Here is a 7,092-nt window from a genome sequence, read left to right as displayed (position 1 = left end):
ATACACCCCCAAACCATTAAACCACCTCCACCATGTTTTACAGTAGCAACTGTGTTTCGTTCTTCAAGCTCTGTATTTGGTTTTCTGTACACTATGACCTTTCCATCGCACCCAAAAAGATTAAACTTGCTCTCGTCTGCAAAAATGACTGTTTTCCAAAATGATTCGGGCTGTTTTACATACATTTTTGCGAAGTTTAGCCTTTTCACTCGGTTTATTTTATTTATAAAGGGCTTCTTACGTGCAGTTCTTCCTCTGTAACTATGCCTTTTGAGTGTATTTCGAATTGTTTGTGTAGTAACTTCCTTCCCTAAATATTCCATAGTGTTTTTACGAAGAATGGTCGCATTTGTCTTCGGAGTTTTCTGAACTTGCCGCACTAGCCAACGCACATCTCCAACTGAAAGTGCTTTTGGTCGACCAGATCTTGGTTTATTGTCAACAGTTTTCGTTTCTGTCCACTTTCTGATGATGGATTGTATAGTAGATCGTGGTCTATTTAATATTTCACTGATAGTTTTTTGAGTTAAACCATTCCTGTGGTGTTTTATTATCAAAACTTTTACCTCATCAGAAACCTCGTTTTGCTTACGACCCATTTTGACAAAAACTATATTTTCAATGAAATTAAATAATTGCTGTCAAGGGCAAAGCCTCCTTTACTAAATAAAACAGAAAAGGGGGATTCCCAAATAATATTTGAATTTGACTTTGATGATAGCACATCAAAGATGAATACTTTTTTTGTTCTGTTTTTGGTGTTATTATATAAAATTGCATTTTTTGCGCTAATTAAATTTATTTTTTGAATTTATTTTAAAACATATTACGAAAAATAAACTATTGCATAAAACTGCATTATTTGTTTACTTTAAATTTTCTTCAATTACACAAAATAAGTGAATTTATTATCAATTTTGCTAATGATGAATACTTTTTTTGACCGCTGTATTGGAAACTAGAAAAAACTACTGGAACCCTATACACGTGCATTACGCCACAGTTTCCTTTACGGAAAAGGAAAAAATTGATAATTAGAAAATGCCAACGACGCAAACAGCATGCCATTAAGAGAAGAGAAAATTCTGCTTTCGGCATTTTCTTATGCCATGGCTACATTTCAAGATATATTCATTTCCAGGTGGTGGCAGGTGCCCAACCATAAAATATTAAGTGCACTATCTATTAAAATCAGTGATTAGTGCAACTCTGATTTTGCGCATGTTACTACATAGTTCTCGCCATTTCTCATTGTATGGGGTTATAGTTTTTAACTATAATACACACACAACGAAAATTTGATGACAAATAGTGCACTTCGCTAGAAAAAAATGTATTCAGCTGTTTACGGTACACTACCTATATTGGCTGGTTTTGCTTTTTGTCGTTTGTTTTGGAAATTGCACTTTTTCACACTCCAACATAAATGTTATGATGCACTATTGTTTATAAATATTTGTTCTTGATTTATCTGTAAATGGTGTTGATTTAATTTTTTTTTTTTTTTTTGAAAAAAAATCAATTTTTATTTTATGGCATTATGCAGGGCTGTGTTTATTTTGCACAATATAGGCATTTATTTGGGCTCATATGCTTTGAATGACTCGTTTTTGTGGCAAACGAGTCGCTTTACCCTTTTAAATTGTAAAGGAAGGACGAAAGTGTAAGAAGGAGGGAAGGATGGCACAATCCGCAACATTTGGGTAATGGGTCATAACGGAGTAAGGGGGAATGAAAGGACAGACGATTTGGCAGTGAAGGCCAGAAAACTGCAGACAATGAACTTGGTTATCCCGAAGCCTTTCAGGTCGACGCAGTCCGATTTAAGAGCGTGTGCGACAAACGCGCATATTACACTGCGGGACAGCGAAACAATCGGTAGGACTTCGAAAATCCTATGGGATTAAAATCGGTGCGGCGAGTACTAGCATGAGGGAAAGATGATGAGGCGTTGGAGCATTTCTTATGTCATTGCCAGGCTTTCGCGGCTAACAGACACCGGTACTTAAGTGGGGCCACGACGCCAGACATGAACCAACTTAGAGGAGTGTTATGGAAAACAATTAAGGATTATGTAAGTAAAGGCTGGTACTACGTTCTTTTTTACGGAAAAATTTCCCAAAATCGTCTTTCGGTGGTTTGACAAGGTTGATTTTTTTGGGTTTCTTTTGCTTTGGTAAAAATGTTGCCATTTATATATAAAAAATAATATGGCATCAAACAATTGTAGCGTGTCACCCTATGTCTGATTAGAGAAGAGCGACATCTGGGTTTGAACCGTCTGTGTTTTTTATGGCAGCTGGTGAATGCAACCCTGCGTAACCAGCATATGTTACCTCCACATACAAATGTAACTACTACAATGAAAATCGAGGAAACCATATGTTATTTGTTTTTGCGATTTTGGAAAACAAAATTTTATGATGGTTCCTCGGTGGACATGATGGCTTGGGGGAACCATGATGGACAGTAAAGGGAAGATGACTATTTTTTTTTGGATGGAGCCGTGCAAGGAGTAAGAGGTGGTGTACAGAAGAGTGTTGAAAGTGGTGTTTTCAAAAAGAAAGAAAGTCTTTTTGGTTTTGGATTCGGCAGAGAAAAGGAGGCGGAACTGGCTTTTACCCAACAACAAAGAAAAAGACCAAATTCAAAGTTTTAAAGTGATTTATTGAACTTTCAGCACATTTGCTGAAAGAGGAAAAAAATTAACTATAAATTATTGAGAAGTTTTAAAAGCTGTAACAAAATAAATGAAAATAAATACAAATTAAAAACTAAAGAGCTGAAAAAGAAGATTATGAAAAAAAGGTGATTAAAATAAATCGAACTGAAAGTTATTAAAAGCTGAAAAAGAAAATCTATGAAAACTCTGGAAGAAAAAGAAATGTTATCAAATTAAATAAAAAGGAACCTGAAAAGGGAAAAGTTTCGAAACAAAGCCAAAGAACCTGAAAAAAAAAGGAAAATACCAATGTAATAATAAAAGACCTAAAAAGAAAAAAAAAAAAACTAAAAACTAAATCAAAGTCAATAGTTAAAAATCCTAAACTTGAAAATCAAAGACAATAGACACCACTAAAGTTGATCACAAAATAACAAAAAGCCAAACGCGAAAACATAAAGCTACACCTCCACCTCCTCTGTCCATCGTGGGAAGCTCTATATCAAAAGCACTGGTCAGCCGACAGTGCTGCAGGTACCCTTTTCCTCACGAACACTATTGCGGGACGTATACGTGAACTCAGACGGACGGACAGGACCTTGACACACATATTTCCTACGAATAAAAAGAAGGTTAATTGTTAATAAAGCGGCTAGGCAGGCAAACACCAGACACTTACCTTTCTATTAGTAACACAGCGCTAGAATAAATAGGCGCTGTCCTCAGCTGTTAGGTCGAGCTCAACCTAGGGCCAGGGGGTAAAGATTCTAGACCTTTTGGGCGGAAAGGAGCCCTTACTGCTGTTGGTGTTCGCTTTGCGAACTTAGGCCTTTAAAAAAAAAATAAACATATAAGACATAAAAAAAAAAGCCAAAGCTTTTATTTACGGGAAATACAATACAGCCGGAATACACATACTTACCACAACCAGACGGACGGACAGACAAGAGGAAAGCGTGGGCACTGCTCAGCCGCTCCAGCACTGACTCCAGTTAGGAGAGACGACCCTGAAGGAAGGCCAGACACCATGAGAAGACCCAATACACCTGTGGAGGAAGGAGAATTTTATTACTATTTTTCTCTTTGAAGGAGAAGAGTTTATATAAACGAAGTTTTTTAATTGCCACTATACAATTCCTTGTTTTGTTTTCTTTGCTTTTTTTTTTCGTTTGATTGAACTTTGTCTGGCAATGAATTTTTGATTCGGCTTAATAAATACATACCGTTTATAACGTTTGAAATGAAATTCGCCTTTGCCTAGTTTTCATTTCGCAATGGAGGAGTAGTTATCTAAGGTAAGAAGGAGGTAGTGCACCAAGCTGTAAGGGGGGATAAGGGAGACCGATTCTGGGGTATCCAAAACTGTTGGACAACGGATACCATGGTTGGGGTGGGCCGTCCAGGGCACTGTAGGATGTCTCAGTGCCCCCTGAAGAGCGAATCCATAGCGGAAGGTGCGAGTAAGAAGGCGAAGGACATGCCTGCCTTAACATAAGTGGGACCCTGTGTTTTTCATTTCCATCCAGAGCTGGTTTGAAATTTGAATTTTTTTTGTCACCTGTCTCTGGACATGGTGTGTGGGCAAGAACCGCGCCCCAGACTGAGCCACAGCCGGAGCTCTAACGCCAACAGCCAGCGCTCGCCAGCACACTATGTCCCCTTTCTCCGCTGAGATAGTTCGGACCCTCCGGGGTCCACGACAAGAATGGCGCCCGCAACATGGGGCCCGAGTTATCGGGTTGACCGCATCATTTTATCGCCACAGCCAGCAACTGATCGGATTTCGGTTACCGGATTGAGTCCCGATCGTAAGTTTTCAAAAGCTTGGATCGCGTGCCAAACTGGTGGTGACTGGAAGCTGGTTAGATGCAGGATGTGGCACGGTGTTTTACTAATCTTTAACTCCCGTAAGTCACGAAGCTTAAGGATTTTGGTATCCGCATTTCGTTTGCGACGGGCCTGAGGAGAGAAGGAGATGCCATTATATACAATAGTTAACTGCAATAGCCCAAATTACTTTTGCTTACCTGTCCGTCCGCTTAATACAATCATACCCATGAGCCAAAGCACATGAGACGTTGTTGGGTTTATCTTTATGTGTTCAACAACAGCCGTGTGGTTATGTCCGTAGGTAGCAAACGTAATACCAATATACTACAGCATCTCAGGGTCATACAATACATTACGGCAGAGAAGGCAGTTTCCGGATACGTTTGGAGAAGTCCTATTTGGAAACTTAGAATGCTTCGCTTATCCGCTTGGATTTGCTCTTCTCTCACTTGTTCCCCACCTTATGTTAGGATATATGCACTACCCTTTCTACCTGGTTTGTGAATTTTGGATTTCATACCTGCAAGAAAGAAGAAAAAACGTAGAGTTAATATATTTTGAAGATTTGTTTGGCTGAAGTATTTTGTTCTTCTTATTTTTGAATTTTCAATAGATTAGTAAGGATTATAGGTTATAGTTAGATTTAATGGTTAATACAAGGGCAAATAGTTACTCTAGTGAAGTTTCTGGTCCAACCACATCGGCTATGGCAACGACAACAACAACCACAGTAACTAGCCTGGCGACAGCCATCGTCACCACAACAGCAACCACAGCAATATCTATGGCCACAACAACGGCAACAGTCACACCTATGATGGTCACGTCGGCGGTTTCCAGTCCGGCTTTGTCCGTATCGGACATGTCGGACGTACGTATAACCCCAGACACGCCGGAATTCAGCAGTTTGACAGCTCAGACGGTACAGAGAGAGCGAAGGGAGAACCGGGAGGCGAATAATATACGCCAAGCGCTTTACCAAGCTCCACGAGAAGGAGGTTCCCTAAATGCGGTAATAGATTCGGCGATTGGTGTGGGACAGTTGGAGCTAATCAGGTTGCTCGATGAGAAGTTGAGGCAACTGGTACCCCAGCTTGTGCAACAGAGCTTGAACAACTTAAATATTGCAAAGAACCCAACAGTCCCAGAGACAGCAAACACACAACCAGCTCCACCGCCCACGGCAGGAAGCCAGCTGATGCCGCCATCTGGTCCATATCCGAGAGGCCACGAATACCGAGAGCCAGCAATGAATCAGGACTCAAACTTTTCAGCCGAAGAAGCACCGCAGAGACCACAGAATGGGTTGCCATCCCCTCACCAACCGACGGAACAGTACCACCATCTAGGCAACCAGTACACCAATCTCCCGAACGCTACAAACGCATCAGCACCGCCTTATCAGCCAATGTACCCGCAGGCGAGGCTAACTCCAAATCGCCAGTATATGAGGAAGATAGACGTGGAGAAGTGGCGGGTTAAGTTCGATGGCACATCCAGGTCGATAAGCGCCGAAGACTTCATTTTTCGCTTAGAACAGCTTCGGGAGGATTACCAGTGTGAGTGGGATGAAGTTCTGGTGAAGTTCCCACAGCTCTTAGAGGGACCGGCGGAGGAGTGGTATTGGATGCAGAGAAGATTGGGGTACACGCGCAGCTATCCAGAGTTGAAGCAGGCATTCCTGGCCCAGTTTCGCAAGTTCGAGAGTGACTTCGACATCCAAAGGAAGATGATGGACCGAAGACAAGGGTCACATGAGTCATTCGAGGACTTTTGCAATGCCATGCTGCGCCTTCGGCATCAGCAACGCGAGCCCATGAACGAGCAGATGATGGTTGAGATGATGAAGGGCAATTTAAAACAGGCAATGGCAGCCTTAGTCTTCCCAATAAAGATGTATGGGCTGCAGCACTTCAGGGAAGAGTGCAAGAAAGCCGAGTTATTGCTGGTTAACCAACGGCAGTTCGCTCAAGCACACCGTCAGCAATTTGCTCCTAGGGTAAATGAGCTTGAGTATGAACAAGAAGAGCCGGAACTAGATGTAGAAGCCATCAGTAGACAGTCCAGTTGCGTCTGCTGGAACTGTCGCGAAAAAGGCCATGGTTTTATGGACTGCCCATCTACCACGAGGAAGCTGTTTTGCTATGGCTGCGGAAGGGAGAACGTGGTGAAACCAAAATGTCCGCGATGTCAGGGAAACCGACAAGCGGGCCCGACAGAGGGGGAAACGCGCCCGAAACCAATGCACCCCCAGTAGAGGCCGATCAGGTGGAGCAGGATTCCACTAGAATAACTATTTTAGAGAATAAGGTTAGGTTTAGTAATGAATTAAGGAATGGATTAGAAAATGAATTAAAGAATGAAATAAAATTAAAAAAGATAAGGCCTTGGCACATGCGAATGGAGGAGTATAATCAAGCTAGAGCTAGAATATTTAATGAAGTTAATGAAGTAGATGAATTGAACAAATATAATGGGAAAAATGAATTGTACGATAGAAGTGTATTACATAATGTTTTAGGTATAGGTAAGGTAAGTCCACTGATCTCTACGGAATCGGAACATGCCCTAAACAACCCAAAGAGACACTTACGAATCAA

At 41.3% G+C, this 7,092-nt stretch overlaps 1 long non-coding RNA gene across 1 annotated transcript; it reads right to left on the bottom strand.

Moving 5' to 3' along the window:
• Positions 1–2,512: 2,512 nt before the first annotated feature.
• On the bottom strand, positions 2,513–3,879 carry LOC131997841 (uncharacterized). The gene is made up of 3 exons (XR_009398463.1): positions 3,585–3,879; positions 3,342–3,491; positions 2,513–3,277 (listed from the first exon to the last, which is right to left on the bottom strand). It is a non-coding gene; the product is annotated as an uncharacterized LOC131997841 (long non-coding RNA).
• Positions 3,880–7,092: the final 3,213 nt, after the last annotated feature.

The sequence above is a fragment of the Stomoxys calcitrans genome, chromosome 1 (assembly GCF_963082655.1).
Source record: "Stomoxys calcitrans chromosome 1, idStoCalc2.1, whole genome shotgun sequence".
Lineage (NCBI taxonomy): Eukaryota > Metazoa > Arthropoda > Insecta > Diptera > Muscidae > Stomoxys > Stomoxys calcitrans.
This window is presented reverse-complemented; position numbering and strand designations above follow the sequence as displayed.